Raw genomic sequence first — 18178 nt, 5'->3', positions numbered from 1 at the left:
AATAAGAGCAGTGATAAAGGGCATCCTTGTCTGGTTCCTGTTCTCAAGGGAAATGCTTTCAGGCTCTCTCCATTTAGAGTGATGTTGGCTGTTGGCTTTGTATAGATGCCCTTTATTATGCTGAGGAATTTTCCTTCAATTCCTATTTTGCTGAGAGTTTTTATCATAAATTGGTGTTGGACTTTGTCAAATGCCTTTTCTGCATCAATTGATAAGATCATGTGGTTTTTGTCTTATTTATATGGTGGATTACATTAATGGTTTTTCTGATATTAAACCAGCCTTGCATACCTGGTATAAATCCCACTTGGTCATGATGGATTAATTTTTTGATAAAAATGAAATGTTCTTAATTGCAATTAGATCTGAATAGAAGCTCAGAGTGGAATCTGAGTCAGACTACTTGTTGGGGGCAGACACTGAGTAATGGTGAGGTATATGCTAACATTTAGAACAAGTGGGTTTTTTTCTTATTGAGTATTAGGTTACACTGTATTCTACAAATTGGTTCTACCTGTATGGTTCTAATTGTTTCTACTTCCCATACTATATGCCCACTCCCCTGCTTCAATCAGACCAATTCTAGTCTTTTCCAGCTGCATAGCATTCTCAGCTCCCTTTATGAAATAGCATGTTAGTGTAGGGGACTCCTGCATACCTTGAATGGGTAGTTAGACCTTGAAAGGGTGTGTGAGTAAACACATAGCCACCATGAGGGGTCAGCAGTCTAAGACACATGGACCAAGGAGAGCATCAGAAATGGGCTTCAGCTGTTCTGCTGCTGAAGCTTAGTGATGGGCCTGACAGGTTTCAGATGCCGAGAGCCTAAGTTGTGATATAAGATTGTTTTGGATTCTAATCCTAGCTCTGACACTTATCACCTGGGTGATGCTTGGCAAATTATCTAACCTTTTTCAATTTCAATCTTATAACGTGTGAAATGATCAAAATACATACACTGTAAGATTAGATGAGATAATATATGTAAAACATTGAGCACACAGTAAAAGTTGAGGAAAATCATGATACCTCTATTGTCGTTGTTGTTAGGTGCCATTGAGTCAGTTCCAATTCATAGTGACCTTATGTCCAACAGAATAAAACACTTCCCAGTCGTGTGCCATGCTCACAATCATTGCTATGTTTGAGCCTACAGTTCAAGCCACTGTGTCAGTCCAGCTTGCTGAGGTTCTTCCTCTTTGTTGCTGACCCTCTACCTTACCAAGCATGATGTCCTTCTCCAGGGACTGGTCCCTCCTGATAACATGTCCAAAATAGGTGAGATGAAGTCTTGCTATCTTCACTTCCTAGGAGTACTCTGGCTGTACTTCTTCCAAGAGAGATTTGTTCATTCTTCTGGCACTCCAAGGTATGTTCAGTAGTCTTCGCCAACACCATAATGCAAAGGTACCAATTCTTCTTCGGTCTTCCTTATTCATTGTCTAGCTTTCAAATGCACATGAGGCAACTGAAAATACCATGGCTTGTATCAGGCTCATCTTAGTCCTTAAGGTGACATTTTTGTTTTTCAACACTTTAAAGAGGTCCTTTGCAGGAGATTTGCCCAATGCAATGTCATATGATTTCTTGACTGCTGCCTCCTCCATGGGCGTTGATTTGTGGATCCAAGTAAAGTGAAATCCTTGGCACTCAGTCTTTTCTCTGTTTATCATGATGTTGCTTATTGGCCCAGTTGTGAAGATTTTTAATGCCCCAGCCCCAATAATAACAAGAAAGAGTGTACTCTTGAACTATAACTTCTGTCAGATGTCCATTCTCACTGTTTTTCTCAGGATTCCTGGATAGTTAGGAGACTGGAGCTTGTGCTAACACTGCTCTGATGGCTGCCTTTATTCATAGATACGATACCAAACAGGGTTCAGTTCAGAAAACAGAAATCACATAGGTTTTTAAGCACAGAGAATTTAACATTACAAAACACCAAGGTAACATAGAGCTATTAACTGCAGGAAGCATCCACCTCCTAACACTGTTCCCCTAAGGGAGGACAAAGTGACAAATTTGCAGAGTTAGAACCCAAAAGTTTAGAGGAATGACCACATAGAACTGGGTCCCAGACCTTAGAAGTGGGGTTCTGCCCTTGCTAGTGCTACAGCACAGCAGTGTGGAAATCCTGCAGAGCTGAGACTCAGCTGGTGCTGGTATTTGAGGGGCCTTGATGAGGTGGTTTCCGGAGTGTGGAAAAAAAAAAAAAGAAACTGGACCTATTGTTACTGGAATGAACTGCTGCTGCTGAGATAAATAACTTTTGCTGGGACTACACTTACAGATGTGGCAAATAAACAGAAATAAAGCCCGTTCTCCTTTCTCCAACCCTGCAGTCTATTGGCAGAGCCCATCAGGGATTTGGCTGGCAAAGGAGAAATGAGGTTTTCTGAGTCCGAGCCCCAGCACCACAAAGCAGAGTCTACACGGGTAGGTGTGGAACTGAGAGGCAATAGCTTAAAATAGAGCACAACATGCCTTGTACGCTAACCCTGACCTTTCCCATATCTCCTTGGCTCCTGACAACAGATTCATTTCCTGTTTACAGGCTTGCTTCCATGTTAGAACTTGATATTTGGTCCCATTTATTCAGCTCTAATCTTTAGGATTCTCTCCTTGAATTTAATTTGTACTAATCAAGACTCTTTTGGATGTAAGTAACAGAACCCCAGCTTGACTTAGCTTAAATAAAACGGGTCCTATATTGGATAACATAACCAGGAAGGACGGGGTGCAGCTGGGGACAATTCCAATAAGGACTCAAACTGCTAGGACTCCTCCTCCATTCTTGGTCTGTTTTTTTCAACACATTGGCTAATTTTCTCCTATTGTAGGCAGCTTTCATCACATGGGTGGGGCTTGGCAGCCTGGAACTCTGGGCTCACAGCCTCACTGTGAAGAATGAAAGGAAAGGGTTTTCTCTTTCCTAGCTCCAGAGTGAACAATTCCAGGGAGTTCTGACAGGTCAGCTTTGGTTCTGGGTCTTCTTCTTGGAACAGAGGATGAGGTATTATGTATGTGGCTTAGCTAAAATCTTACATTCACCCCTTTGAATTGGTGGGACCAGAAAAAATGAATGAAGGTGTTGGGAAAACAAAACTAATAATCCACTATAATTTCCATTTGCCTGTTTAATTAAGACAAGAATTCCCTTATTATTCATCTAGAAAAATGACAGATGGAGATTGTACACAGACAGGTCGATTTGGGGCAGTGCTTTGGATGTGTTGACATATCTATAGATACCATGTAGTCAAGAGGCAAGATGGCATTTTTGCAGAGTTCCTATGAATCTTATTTTTGGGTTATTGGGACACTCAAAGAATAATATTTTCCCCACCCTCTTTTTATAACAGATTTCTGAACCAGCTGGGATAGACACAGGAGGCAGGGAGATAAAAATCAAAACATCAGCTTTATTAGTGATAGAACTGTTGGAGAATGTGGATTAGGCAAACGACAAATACTGGCTGAAGTTGAGAATTAGACAAACCACTCAGGCACGGGCAGTCCAAGACAATTGTGGAGCTTCCCAAGCAGGGAAGATCCTCTATCATTAGATTTAGCTAAAGTCTATAAAGCACATGCTCTTTGGGTGACTATCCCAAAGAGAGAGACAGAGAAGCAGAGCTCACAGGCCCTGTCCCTGGTCCCAAGCTTACCAATGAGGGAGAAAACTAGAGGAATGGGGAAAGGAGGACCAATCCCCCCATCCTTTATAATAGATATGTAACTCTGGTCTTGTTAAATCTCAGATCTACTAAGGTACTTAAAAGATGGGCCAGGAGAGCAGAGCTAAGGAAATTTATTCACAGGTTTATGACAGAAGATTCAGTAAAGCAACAAATAAATACCAATCCAGCAACAATATGCCAGACATAATTGGACATTTCAAAAGAAAATGGAATATACAAGCTTAACTTCTAATGGGCTAATCATGTCATTGAAGGGACACACACCATTTATTTTTTGACATATTGAGGAATCTCCCAGTGGATTCTCCTTCTAACTTACCTGAACACCGTTCTCCTCCCAAGTCCATTACTATCTTCATTCTCGAGAATGTGCCCCAGGGCTCTGGGGTACCCCCATTGTTGTGTGTTTACTTCTTTTTCTGTCTTACTCTACATTCAACACATTCCTGTTTGAGAGGTTTCAACCAGTATCCTGTACTCAGGTGATTTCCCGCACAAATCCTTAGCTTTGCATGTCTAGGGTTTGGTCCCGTCAAGTACAGCATGTATAAAATTGAACTTAATCCTTGTTTCTTATTTAACTTGGCCTCATAATCACTTTATCTTCTGAATCATTCTTTTAGGTTTCCATTCTTAAACCCTGAAATTACCCTTGACTCTTCCCACTCCCCTGTCTCCTATATACAGCCAATTACTAAGGTCAATGGTTCTTCCTTCCTGGAAATTCTTAACATTACTTCATTGCTTTCCATCCCCACTGCCACCTAAAGAGTTTGTGTCCTTGGCTGTTCATTCCTGAAATGTTTTATTAGACTTTTATTATGAAGTCTCTGACCTTTTTGCTTCCAATTATCCCTATATAATATCACCAGATTATTAGTCTCAAAATACTGTTTTTCATATGCCCCTTCCTTAGCAAAATGATTCTGAGTTAGATCTATATGTATTGACCTAGAGGAATGTCCATAGTAAATTGTTAGGTTAAAACAGCAAGTTGTAGATTATACTATTTTTAAAATTAATAAAAGCTCTCTATTTTTTCTCTATTTGAATGTCTGTGTGTATGATTGTATAAGCAAAGAAAAAAGAATGGAAGAGGAGATATGCTGAACTATTAACACTGATTCATTGATTATCTAGAACAGTGGTTCTCAATCTTGATTTCACACTGGAATTATCCAGAAAGCTTTAAAAAAATATAGAGATATAATTAGTCTGGGTGTGGCCTGGGGTCCGAAGTTTTTCAAAGCGCTTCAAGTGAGTCTAGTGTTGAGATCCACTGACCTAAAGGATTACTCTGGCTGAAGGTAGGAGAGGGTGATGCCAAAGCGATTCAAAAGTGGGTTCCCATATGTAGAAACCCATTTACCCACAAACTCAACCAAGACTTCCGTAGCTGAAAAGGGATAGCCGGCTCCGCTTAGTCACGTTAGCAGAGAAAAGGCAACTTGGCTTAAAAATATACCATAGATGGTTTACAAAAACAAATGAATAAAAATTATTAATATATACTATATGTAATCTGTATTAAATAGTTTTATATATATAATACATAAAATCAATAATTCTTATGAAGAGAGGTTACATGGTTATTATGGAAACTACTAGATCTAAATTGCAAGTTTTTAATTGATTATTTCTTTTCTTTTTTTTAAATAAAAGGCTTCAACAGCTAGAGACTGGGGAAGGCTTGCTCTGGTGCAGTCCTGGAAACTGACATGAGAGAAAAGTCACCTGAGCATTGGCATCTGACTCAAAGGATGAATTTATGGAGCCTTGCTGAAGAGGAGGTGGGTGAATATAATCTGATCGTCACTAACTAGGATACCAGGTTCCCCAGTGATTTCCTTTTCTTAAAGCCAAATAACCAAAAAATAGACATGAGATTTTAAAGAGACAAACTGAATTGTATTTCACTGAGGGTAGGTCAACCAATGAATTGAGGCAAATCAGTGAAGAAATCCTTGGTCTTGTCCTGGAAAACTTGCAAGTCATAGATTAGGATCTAAGTTTGCTCATACCCACAGAGACCAGCTTAGGCTGAGAAACCAATGGCATTTTCATTTCCCCATTCCAAGTTTGGACGCTTTCCCTATATTTATCTGATTTAATCTGGACTCTTTCTTCTGTTTCTGATTGGGCAGTCTCAACAATCTATGAAATACTGAGATTGGAAGCTCATGTCTACATAAGATCCACTACACAAAAATTTGAGTGATAGGAGGTGGGGACAAATGGTCTATACGAAAGGGGCAGGCTGGCCCTTCAGATTATGGTACATCTCCTCATACCCCATTTTCAGAGCCCTCAAAGGTATGCAGTCTTATGATGAAGTGGACAGGGACTGTGGCAACCAAAGTGGATGTATTCAGCAGTGTGCTAGGGCTGACTCATACTGACAAGCAAGAGATGACTGTTAAATTTCAGGAATTTTACCTGCCAGTTGTTAAACATGGTAATCCTTAAAAATTAAATTGCGTAAACTTACAATGAAATGAATTCCATTAAAATAATAAATACTTAACACTCATTGATTCCTAATTATTTTACTACATTTTACTATGCTATATGTCCTTGAAGTCATTTATGTCTTTATGTCCATCTTATGGACAACTCATACTTGCCCTTTAATGTTACATACATTTGTCTTCACTTTGAAACAATTGAACCAGCCCCTACTTGCAGCGGGTTCTTCATCACAGTCACCTTCACTTGCTGCTCGTGGGCATTTTAAGTCATTTAAAAGGCTTCGAGCCTCTTCTTGCACTAAAATACATGTAAGACTAAATAAGAACTGTACGCACCTATTTCAATTTACCTACAAATTCACCTTAAAGACAGCAGTGGCTCTCATTCATAACCCAGAGAGTGCCTGTATAATGTTGTACTACTGGTCATCTTTTCCTAAGTCTACATTTAGTGGCATCACCTTGGAAGCTTGAAATTGGTCACACTGGGAATATTTACACCCAGGGGTGGATTAACCAGTAAGCAAGGTATGTACAGTAGCAAGGTCCGTGGGGGCTTAGTTGTGTTTACTTACTAACCTGTAGTACACAAATCACCTGTTTTTCACCACGTCTCTGTAGTGCACAATTTCACGTGGGTTTCACCACATGACGTGCACTACGAAGATGTGGCGAAAAAACAGGTGAAATCGTGCACTTCAGGTTAGTAAGGAAGCCCATGTGTATACCTTGCTTATTGGGTGATCCATCCATGTTTATGCCACAGAAATTGGCAAATGGTCCAGATCAGGGTTTAATTTATTGTTTTGTTTATTGTTTAGATCAGGAGTCTGCAAACTATAGTCCATAGGCCAAATATGACTTGCTGCCTATTTTTGTAAATAAAGTTTTATTAGAACACAGCCACAGTCATTTGTTTATGTATCATCCATAGCTGCTTTTGTGCTACAACAGCCGAAATGAGTAGCTGGTCAGAAACTATATGACCCACAAAGTCTAAAATGTTTGCTACCTGGCCCTTTGCAGAAATATTTGCCGACCCCTGGCCTACACGTACAAAAGTAATGGAGGAAACATTAATAATGCAGATTGAACTTCGAAGTGTGTATCTATAGCTATTATATTGCGAGTAGCACAAAATATTGAGGAAATATTTTTCTGGTTTTCAAAACCTGGCGTATAATTTAGCAAAAAGTTTGCTCCTGTCATCAATGAACAAGTGGAGTTCTGACATACGACTGTTGTTTCATTTTCATCTTATGTGTTAGTGTACACAAAAATAGAACCAACATTCATGTTGAAACAATCCTAGGTTGGCTACTTTCAGGGAAGAAACCGACCTTACAGAGGATGACAACGAGTAACAAGACTGCAGAGGAGATGATTAAGCAAGCAAGCAGCTTGGCTTGCCCTAGACCTATGGGTTTTGAAAGTAAACAACACTCAACGGATCAGAGCAAGACGGTTTATTGCTCACAGCACAGTAACCAGCAGGCATGTCATCATGGTAGCTCCAGTTCCTCTGCCCTCAAGCCCCATAGGGCAATGCAACAGACCCACATGGCAGCTTTGCACACAGTGAGCTGTGCCACAGCTGAGGAACCCAGGGCTAAGGATGCAGCACCTTTTGGAGCAAGCAGTAAGCAAGCCAATCCTCCTCCCACATGATCTCAGTGACTTTCTTAATTGTCTGCGTGACTAGCTCCACGAATGGCTCAGTCTCAGAAGATGGTTGTGCCATGCAGTTTGGCGTACTCAGCAAGACCACACAGGGACTTTCGGAATGTAGAGTGGTCTGCCTCTCCTAATAGCTATGAGCAAAAGAGTTCAGCAAAAATCAATGAAGGAAAGCATACTGAATCAATTGTCTACATGGAATTTATCAAAAAGAACATTACATTTAGAAATCATGTACTACACATCCTTTGTATCAGTAAAATTTTAATAAGTATATGCGTATATTATATGTGTACATTTTTCTTTAGAGAGCTTTTAAACACGTACCAGAGCACCACTGGATACATTCCATTGTAGAGTTTCTGTTAACAAGATAACCTAGGCCTAGAGGTGGGGACAGGTCCTGGGTAGTGAAAATGGTTTGGAGGTTAGAATGCACCCAGTGGTGCCATGAAAGAAAGGCCTGGTAACCTGCTTTTGTAAAGATGACAACAAAGAAAACTCTCTGGAGCAGTTCTGCTCTTTAACACATGGGGTTGCCATGAGTCAGAATCAACTTTATGACAGTGGGTTTAGAGGTGGGGATGCAGAAGAAGGGAATTTCTCTGGTTTCTGGATCACAAACTCTGAAGAATGCAGTGGGAAAAAGCTCTTCACACGTAAGGCTGGACCCCAATTCTGCTATAAACCTCCATTGGCATGTAGAGAAGGAGCCGTGGTGGTGTACCAGTTAAGCACTAGGCTGCAACAGTAAGCACTCAACTGCTAACCCAAAAACTGATGGTTCAAACCCACCCAGCAGATCTGTGGGAAGAAGACCTGGTGATTTGCTCCCGTAAAGATTGCAGCCTAGAAAACCCTATGGGGCAGGTCTACTCTGTCACGTGGGATCGCTATGAGTAGAATTGACTTGACAGCACCCAACAACAACAGCATGTAGGTAGGCAATCTGAGATGTATAAATTTCCCACCTTTTATTTCAGTAAACAGAAAAGGGGTGCTTTGAGGCAGAAACACAGACAATCATTCTGAAAATCTGAATTGCTTGCAGCAGCAGTAATGGGCGGGGGGTGGAGGGAGCGAGGAGACAGCGGGCTGGAAGCAGGCTAGTGGAGCCTCCCTTGATTTTTTTCCCCTTTCCCTGCAAAATATCTAATTTACTTGTTAAAGCCAACATCACATTGTTTATCCAGACTGTCTATTTTTTGGTTCTAATTGGTACTAATTAAAATCAAAATAAAATTACGGCTGCAAAACTTGGCTGGGGTTTTGATTCACTGCCAGCATGCCCACCACCAATGAGAGATACTATATAAATACTCTCTTTTTGAGACTCCAGGTATTTAAATAGTGAATGCATGTGAAAAAAAAAGAAAAAGAAAAAATGGTACCCTGTGTTCTAAAATTTCTTTCTAGCTTTTATTCTGGGACATATCAAATGTAGAGCATAATTAATTCTTTATGGAGACTGAAGATCTTCCATTTTTAAATCAAAAACTAAACTTGGTAAACATGTGAATAAATACCGATATGAACCTGGAGTGGTTAAATCAATCGTTCAGCATTTGGTGCTAATTAAGACTCGACTCCTGGGCTCTGTTACCCTAAAGGCTGGTTATCTTTAGCAGGAGAAAAATTCCCATCCACAATTAAGAAGGCAATCCAATTGGTGGAGCCATCTTGCAGGTGCAATAATTGGTCATCTGGGGACTGGACAAGAGTTTACGAATGATTCAAGGCAAATCAATAACCACCATTTTGGAAGATAACTCAGAAGTACACATTTGATTGAGGGTAGGTCATTCACATCCCTTTGGCTTACTATAATACACCCTAGTATAACACTGAATTGAATATAAAGCAGTGTCCTAGATCTTGTCCAAAGGAGGTTGTTGGAAGTATCAATCTCAAAAGTCATGAAGTATAGTAGGAAGAACATGTGACTTTGATTTAGATGTGGGGTTCTACCATTAATCAGAGTTAATAGTTGTTGGTATTTAGTATATGCTAGACATTGTGGGAAATGCTTTACATTTGCTCATTTTACCTTCATAAAAATCCTATGAGGTAGGTACTTGTGCAACCTTATTTCCTAGATAAGAAGTCAAATAACTCACCTGATATTGCACAGGTAATAAGTGAGTTGGTGTTTGGGTTCAGGTCTGTAGAACTTCAAAACACTGTATATGCTATGTTGTCATTAAACTAGGTAACTTGTGTTTAAGGGAAAGTTGCTTAACCTCTCTAGGCCTTGGTTTCTTCCATTATAAAATGGTACTTATAATGTTTGTTGTTCCCTCTTGAGGGGTACAAGGAGGTGGATAGTAAAAGGTTGAACTAATTTGAAGTACTTTAATTCTAATATTGGCATGAATCCTGAAAAGAACATTATATAGCAATATAATTATCACTTATTTAAGTGCAATGTAAATATATGTTAACATTTGTTCTTGGCTAATGCCTCTGATTTATTTGTTTGTTTTATCATTTATTGAAGAGATCTTAATTGAGCCACTTGACTAGTAGAAAAAGAATTGCCTTTAAAGTTAATCAGTCTGGAAATTCTGAAGATCAAATCTTAACTCTGTCTCTTTTAAATTTTTATTATGCTTTAAGTGAAAGTTTACAAATCAAGTCAGTCTCTCATACAAAAATTTATATATGCCTTGCTATATTTTTTCCTATTTGCTCTCCCTGTAATGAGACAGCACACTCCTTCTCTCTGCCCTGTATTCCTGTGTCCATTCAGCCAGCTTCTGTCCCCCTCTGCTGTCTCATCTCCCCTCCAGACAGGAGCTGCCCACATAGTCTCATGTGTCTACTTGATCCAAGTATCCTCACCAGTATCATTTTCTATCCCATAGTCCAGGGCAATCCCTGTCTGAAGTTAACTCTATCTCCTGATAGCTGAGGGAACTTGGACAAATTACTCAAATTACAGAGTCTGATTTCTAATCTGTAAAATGGGCCTAGCAATAGCTACTTCAGGGGACTGCGGCAGAAATTAATCCAGTTAGCTCCCTTCTCTCTCTTACCTAACCCTCGCTGTTGCTGGAGTGACGATAATACGATATTTACAAAATAAATAGAAGACAAACACCAACATAATTTTAGAATTGGAAGAGACTTAGAGCTCACCTAATCCAAATTCCTGGTTTTGCCAGTGTAGAAGATGAAGTTGACTGAACCAAGTTTACACAGTAAACTGGTGACAGAAATAGAAAGGAAACCCAGGTCTCCTAACTCCTAACTTTAAGTACACATTGCAGTGAAGTGTTAATGGTAGAATTTGGGTGTAGATGTACAGATGCTTATTTAAAAATGATTTCCATTTTGTTGTATGTTTAAAATTTTTCAGAATAAAGTGTTCAAAAAATGCAATTCAAACAAAAGAAAGAAAAAGTACACATTGTATGATTCAATTTATATGAAGTTCAAAAAATGGGCAAAACTAATCTAGGGGGATGATGGTCAGAATAGGGTTCACCCTTGGGAGCATGGACTGGAATGAGCTTTCTGGGTTGCTGTAAATGGTGAACATCCATCTCTGTCTTCAGGGAGCTGTGAGATTTGGGTACAATAAACAGGTGGGCTCTTCTAGGCAGCGGTTAAAACATAAGCAAAGGCCTAGAGAAAGGAGGACGCAGGGCACATTAATTTAATAATTAGTACTAGTGGAGAGCTGAGGGTATCTTGGGGATTACTGGGACATTAGGTTGGAAAGGTGGATTAGAATTGCACAGAAGTCCTTAAATGTTATGTTAAAAAGTTTGAATTTTATTCTACAGAGAGTGGTGGCCTACTGAAGCATTAGGAGCTGAGGAGTGCCAGGAACACCGAGGGAAGATTCATCTGGTGGTGCTGTGATAACAAGCAAGAGAGACTGGAGTCAGGACACCAGTCAAGAGGTTATTCCAATAAACTGTAGGGTGATGGGCAAAGGGACACATGCCAGAGATGTTAAAAAGGGAGGATAGAAAACCTCGGTGAGCTAGGGGCAGAGAAAGCTCAAAGATGTCATCTGAAGTGGGTAACAAGAAGGTTGGTGGTAATTTGACAAAAATAGAGCAATAAGGAGAGAGAATTTGGGGAGAGAAATAGGAGTGTGCTTTGAGATAGTGAACTTGGTTCTAGGCTGAAGGTCTTTGATGTGATAGTGAAGTGTCCAGGTGGAGTTATTGAGGAGTGAGATGAATGTGAAAGTGCTAAATACAGAAATCTGAATTCTGATGGTGTTGAACTGCTTGCAACTGTGAAATGAAGAAATTTTAAACAATTTAGACCCCCAAAACTCTAAATTATAAAATCCAATCTGTGACTAAATTGGAGCCCTGGTGGTACGGTGGCTAAGCATTCAGCTACTAACCAAAAGATGGGCAGATCGAATCCACCAGCTGCTCCTTGGAAACCCTATGGAGCAGTTCTACTCTGTCCTATAGGATCGCAGTGAGTTGGAATCCATTGATATCAATGACTTTGGGTTTTTTTTTTTTTTTTTTCGATCACTGAACTATTCAAATTTGATTTTATTAACATCATGAACTGGGCAAAGAATTTGCTCTCCCATGTATTATTACAAGGAGGGATACCTAATGAGTTTGTTTAAATCATTAATGACCTGTGAATTTACCAGGTAGGATCTTTTAAAAGGGAAGAATAACTCATATACTGTAAAGTGTAAAAAATTTAACACATAGACACAGACACACATACACAGGCACACAGGTACACACACCTACCCACCTACACACACACACACACACACACACACACACACACACACACACCCCCCCCTACATCCACGGAAACACCACCCAGATCAAGATACGGAACACTTACAGCAACCCAGAAAGCTCACTTCCAGTCCATGCTCCCAGGGGTGAACACTATTCTGACCATCATCCCCCTAGATTAGTTTTGCCCATTTTTTGAACTTCATATAAATTGAATCATACAATGTGTACTTTCTTTCTTTTGTTTGAATTTTATTTTTTGAGCGTTTTATTCTGAAGAATTTTAAACATACAGCAAAGTGGAAATCATTTTTAAATAAGCATCTGTACATCTACACCCAAATTCTACCATTAACATTTCACTGCAATGTGTACTCTTTGGGGTTAGAATTTACCATCTTGTTATTTGTTTTCTATTCATTCCATCTCTTCTTTGATGCTTTTTTCCTTTTACCCTGATTTTTTTTTTATGACTCTGTTTTATTTCCATTATTGGCTTATTAGCATTTTTTCTCTTTATAGTACTTGCTGTAGGGTTTCTTTAAATTTGATCTTTAATTTATTAAGTCTATCCTTAAATAATAATATACCACTTCATATATAAGGTAAGCCCCTTAAAACCCTATACTTCCATTTATCCTCTTGTCCTTTGGGCAATTGATGTTATATATTTTATTTCTGCACGTTATAAACCCTGTAACATATTGTTATTATTTTTACCTTAAACAGTCAATCATTTTTTGAAGATTTTAAAAAAATTTCTCAAAAAGAATCTCTTATATTTACCAGTTTCAGAATTCTCCACTCCTTTGTGTAGACCTAAATTTCCATCTGGTATTGTTTTCCTTCTGCTGAAAAAACTTTCTTTAGTATTTCTTGCAGCACAGGTCTGCTGCTGATGAATTAACTCAGTTATTACTTGTCTGGCAAGGTCTTTATTTTGTAAAAATATTTTTTTGCTGGGTATAGAATTTTACGTGGACTTTTTTTTTTTTTACCTTTCAGTACTTTAAAGACGTCTCTCCATTGTCTTTTCTCTGGCGTGGTTTCTAATGAGAGGTCAATTTTATCTTTGTTCCTCTGTATGCCATGTGTCTTTTTACTCTGGCTGCCTTTAAAGTTTCTTCTTTATCACTGGTTTTGAGCAAGAATTTTATCACGTATCTTGGTGTGGTTATCTGCATATTTCTTCTACTTAGGGTTTGTTAAGCCTCTCGGACCTTATAAATTTATAGAATTTATCAAATTTAGAAAATTTTCAATCATTAGTCCTTGAAATAATTTTTATGTCCATTACCCTCCTCTGCTTTTCTTTTCTGGGCCTCCAATTACACATATGTTAGACTTCCTGATATTGTCCCACCATGTCTGATGCAGTATGCTTATTAAAATTTTTTTTTCTAGTTTTAGTCTTTTTTTCTTTCTGTGTTTCACTTTGGATAGTTTCTACTGCTATGCCTTTAAGTTCACTAATATTTTTTCCTGCAGCATCTAACCTGCTGTTAATCTCATTCAGTATATTTTTCATTTCAGTTATTGTATTTTCAACTATAGAAGTTTAATTTGGGGCTTTTTTAATATCTTCTATGGGGTCACCATGGGCCAAAATTGACTTGACGAAAACTGGTATTTTTTTTATCTATCATAATCATGTTTTTCTCTACCTTCTTCAACATGTGGAGTATATTTATATTTATAATACCTATTTTAATGTCATTCTCTGCTAGTTCTACCATCTATGTCATTTCTGAAGCCCTGCTGACACAGTGGTTAAGTGTTTGGCTGTTAACCAAAAGGTTGGCAGTTCGAATCCACCAGTTGCTCCTTGGAAATCCTGTGGGTAGTTCTACTCTGTCTTAGAGGGTGACTATGAGTTGAAATCGACTTGACGGCAATGGGTTGTTTTTGGTTTTTGTATCATTTCTGAATCTTTCTTATAGATTGATTTTTCTGCAGATTATTGATAGTATGTCCCACTTTTGTGCATGTCTAGTAATTTTTTATTGAATGCCAGACACTGAATTTTATTTTGTTGGCTGCTCGATTTTTTGTATTCCTTTAAATATGGGGCTTTGCTCTGGAATGCATGTAAGTTACTTGGAATCAGTTTGATCTTATTTAAGGCCTGATTTTAATTTAGTTAGGGCAAGTTTTGAGCAGTCTTTTGTTTAGAGGTAATTTGATTCCAGTAGTGGGGTAATACTCTTTGAGGACTCTACTTCATGTCTCATGTATTAGGAAGTCTTTCTATTCTAACTAGCTGAGAAATGAATGATTCCCCCATCCTGTATGAGCTCTGAGAATTGTTCTGCCTACTGCTTTCTGGTGGTTGGTCTCAGGTAATTTTCTTGCTTATATTCACGGACAAGTACTCAGCAAAAGACTTGAGTGGACCCCTCTGCAGATCTGAAGCCCTCTCTCTGTGTGATTACCTCCTCTCTAATATTTTACACCACAAATTCTAACTGCTTTAATGTCCCCAAATTCTGAACTCTGTCTCTTCAGCTGAGGGAGATGAAACCTGGACACTCTCTCTAGGCAGTAAACTGAAGTGATCATAGTGTCCACTTTGTTTGTTTCCCTTCTTTCAGGATCATTATCTAGTTTTGTAATTGTTTAAAGTGGGAGGGCAAATCTGGTCCCTGTCACCTCATCATAGTCATTAACCAGTAACACGTATTTCTTAGTTCTGATGTCTTTCACTCAGTATCATGCCTGTGAGATTCATTTTTATTGTTGCATATCACAATAGGTTTTTTTCCCATTTCTGTGTAGTATTCCATTGTATAAATATCCCACAGTTATTATTATTATTTTTTTTATTGTTGGCAGATATTTGGGTTGTTTCCAGTTTTGGGATATTACAAATAAATATCTTATGAACATTCTTTTACGTGTCTTTGGTGGACTTAAACCATGGAACTGCTTTTGAAGAGTAATTTCCTAAATTCTTTAGAAGACTGCATTGTATCAACAGGTACTTAATGTAGTTTACCAATGACGAAGCTTCTGCAGAGTGAAATCATGGCTTTCTAAGTGGTTGGTTGGTTTGAAAAGAGGCTGCTTCCCAAATGTCTTTCTTTACAGTGCACCAGGAGGATTGTATATTCCTATACATGTCATCCTTAAAGATCAGAGCTAATGCAACTAAAATAAGGTATCTTCTCACTTTAGTGATGTACACATCACCACAAGGCAGCACAGGTATGTTGAGTATCCACAGAGAAACACAGAATACTTTGTGGAAGGGCATGATTTTGGTACAATTAAGATTTGCTAAAATTTGAATCTGTTCTAGCTACTTTTCCATAAGCAAGTTATTTAACTATTTACTTTTAGTTTCCTCTTCTAGAACATAGTGATATGAATATATACATCACAGTTGTGAAGATTAGGTGATAGAAGATTTCAAGCACCTAGAGCAATGATTTTTCCTGAGGACTTGCTAAGCTCTTAAAGAAGATCTGGACACAAAGGCTTTATATGAGAAGGGAAGAATTCTCTGCAGGGGTGTGTGCAAGAGTAAAAAGCATAGAAATGACAATTTATCTGGCATCTTCCTAAAATGAAGTGTTGTGAAGTTTGGCTAGAGGAGTGAGTTTATGAAAAATAGTCATTACTGGGAGAGTTGGGTGGAGGGGCTGATTGGGACCAGATTTAGCTATTACTACATATCAGAACGAATGGTCCAACTTTATCCTGCAGAGGAGTGATTTCTGTGTAGAGAAGGAGAATGCACAAGTACTTAAGGGCAGAGCAGCCTGGCCATGATGAAAGTTAGAAGGGGGAGGAGACAGGAGGCACAGAAAATATGTGCTTTTCATGGGCGAGTTGACTCTGTGGGATACTGCTGCATTTTCCAAAAGAAGAGTCTTATTGAACTAATCAGGTAGACCTGCTAAGTGTCTCCTGTTGGTTCCCTGCTTTAGGCAATTTCTTTCCATTTTCTCTCTGCCAACTCCTGTTGCAATTTTCCTTCAGAACCTGGCTCAAGATTCATCACCACCAGGAGATCTATTTGGTGTCTGGTCTATAACTGCTTTTAATCTGGGTCAATGATCTGTTAAAGAAAAATGATTCTTCACTCTGGACTACAGGGCTGATTGCTGAGAGATACGCCAAAGTTTTGTAGACAGTGGTGAGATAACTGCACCAGTGGGGATCAGATCAGCCACTCTCCAAACGCGATCAGACAGTGGAGCTGATGAAAATGAAGTCCACTCTTCTTTCTTATGTTTTGCCCTTTGTGTACTTCTCCTGGGATGATGGCCAGGTCTATGCAGAGGAGAATGGAGACAGCTCTGAGTGGGTTAGCTGTGAGTATGCATCTCTGTCCTCGGGGACCCACTGCCTTGGGAGCAGGAAGAGGTTAGAGTAGCTGTAAGAGGGTGTGGAACTCTTCTACCGAATGCACAGATTTATGCCCAGTGTGCAGGTCTATGTAGAATGGAAAAAAAAAATCCACAAAATGATTTATTAAAAAAAAAGTGTGAGGCTGCTCTTATCTTGTGATAGAATAAAAATAATTAGATCTTTAACAGTATTTTTCAGTTGGCTCAAAGATGTATTCAGTTCATTGCTTAGTCATTTCAGTTTATTGTTAAGTCAGTTTTACTGAGGTATAACTTACATACAATAAAATTCATTCTTTTTAAGTATACAGTTCAGTGAGCATTGACAAATGTAAGCAGTCAGGTAAACACTGTCAGTGGCGAGATACAGAACGTTCCCTTCCTCCTTCACAGTAAATCCCCTGGCCCCATTCCTATCTTTGGCAAAGCACTATAGTTTTGCCTTTTCTAGAATGTCATATAAATCTAATCTGGTTTCTTTCCCTAAGCTTACTGCTTTTGAGAGTTATTTATGCTGTTTCACATTTATTAGTTTATTCCTTTTTATTGCTGAGTGGTATTCCACTGTATGAAGGTACAACAATTTGTTTATATATTCACTAGTTGATAGATGTCTGGGTTGTTCTCAGTTTTGGCTAACTAAGAATAAAGCTGCTATAAACATTTGTGTGAAGATCTTTCCGTGGGCATATGTTTTCATTTCGCTAGGGTAAATACCTAGGAGTGGGATTGCTGGGTCATATGGTAAGCGTATGTTTGATTATATAAGAAACTGCCAAACTGTGTTCCAAAGTGACTGTACCATTTTGTGTTGTCACCAGCAAAGTGTAAGAATTCCAATTATCTTGCATACTCACCACTACTTGATTTTGTTAGTCTTTTTAATTTTAGTCATTTTAGTAGATATGTAGTGGTATCTCATGGTTTTAATTTGCGTTTCCCTAATGACTAATAATATTGAGTCTCTTCATGTGCTTGTTTGCCATCTGTACATTTTCTTGGTTGAAACCTTTGTTCCGCTATTTTGAAAAATGGATTGTTTGTCTTATTATTGAATTTTGAGAGTTCTTTACCTATTCAGAATACAAGTCCTTTATCAGATAGAAGTTTTACAAATATTTTCTCCCAGGATGTAGCTTATCTATTAATATTCTTAACAGTATCTTTTAAAAAGCAAAAGTTTTAAATTTTAATGAATTTCATTTTTTTTCCTTTTACAGCTCATGCTTTTTTGTCCTGTATAAGGA

The 18178-nt window shown here is 38.5% G+C and overlaps 1 long non-coding RNA gene across 8 annotated transcripts in view; it reads left to right on the top strand.

Annotated features, from left to right (window-relative positions):
- The first annotated feature begins 16228 nt into the window (after nucleotides 1-16228).
- The window catches only part of LOC126060888 (uncharacterized), a 414465-nt gene continuing 412515 nt past the window's right edge, over nucleotides 16229-18178 (top strand). For 2 of the 8 annotated variants that reach the window (XR_007513672.1, XR_007513675.1), the window contains exon 1: nucleotides 16229-16895. This is a non-coding gene — a long non-coding RNA (uncharacterized LOC126060888). The remainder of the gene's footprint in view (nucleotides 16896-18178) is intronic. The other 6 variants (XR_007513674.1, XR_007513668.1, XR_007513676.1 and 3 more) reach the window with 6 other exon arrangements.

Source organism: Elephas maximus, chromosome 17, assembly GCF_024166365.1.
Source record: "Elephas maximus indicus isolate mEleMax1 chromosome 17, mEleMax1 primary haplotype, whole genome shotgun sequence".
In the NCBI taxonomy this organism is placed as follows: Eukaryota; Metazoa; Chordata; class Mammalia; order Proboscidea; family Elephantidae; genus Elephas; species Elephas maximus.
Note: the sequence above shows the minus strand (reverse complement) of the source record. Positions and strands in the feature narration are given on the sequence as shown.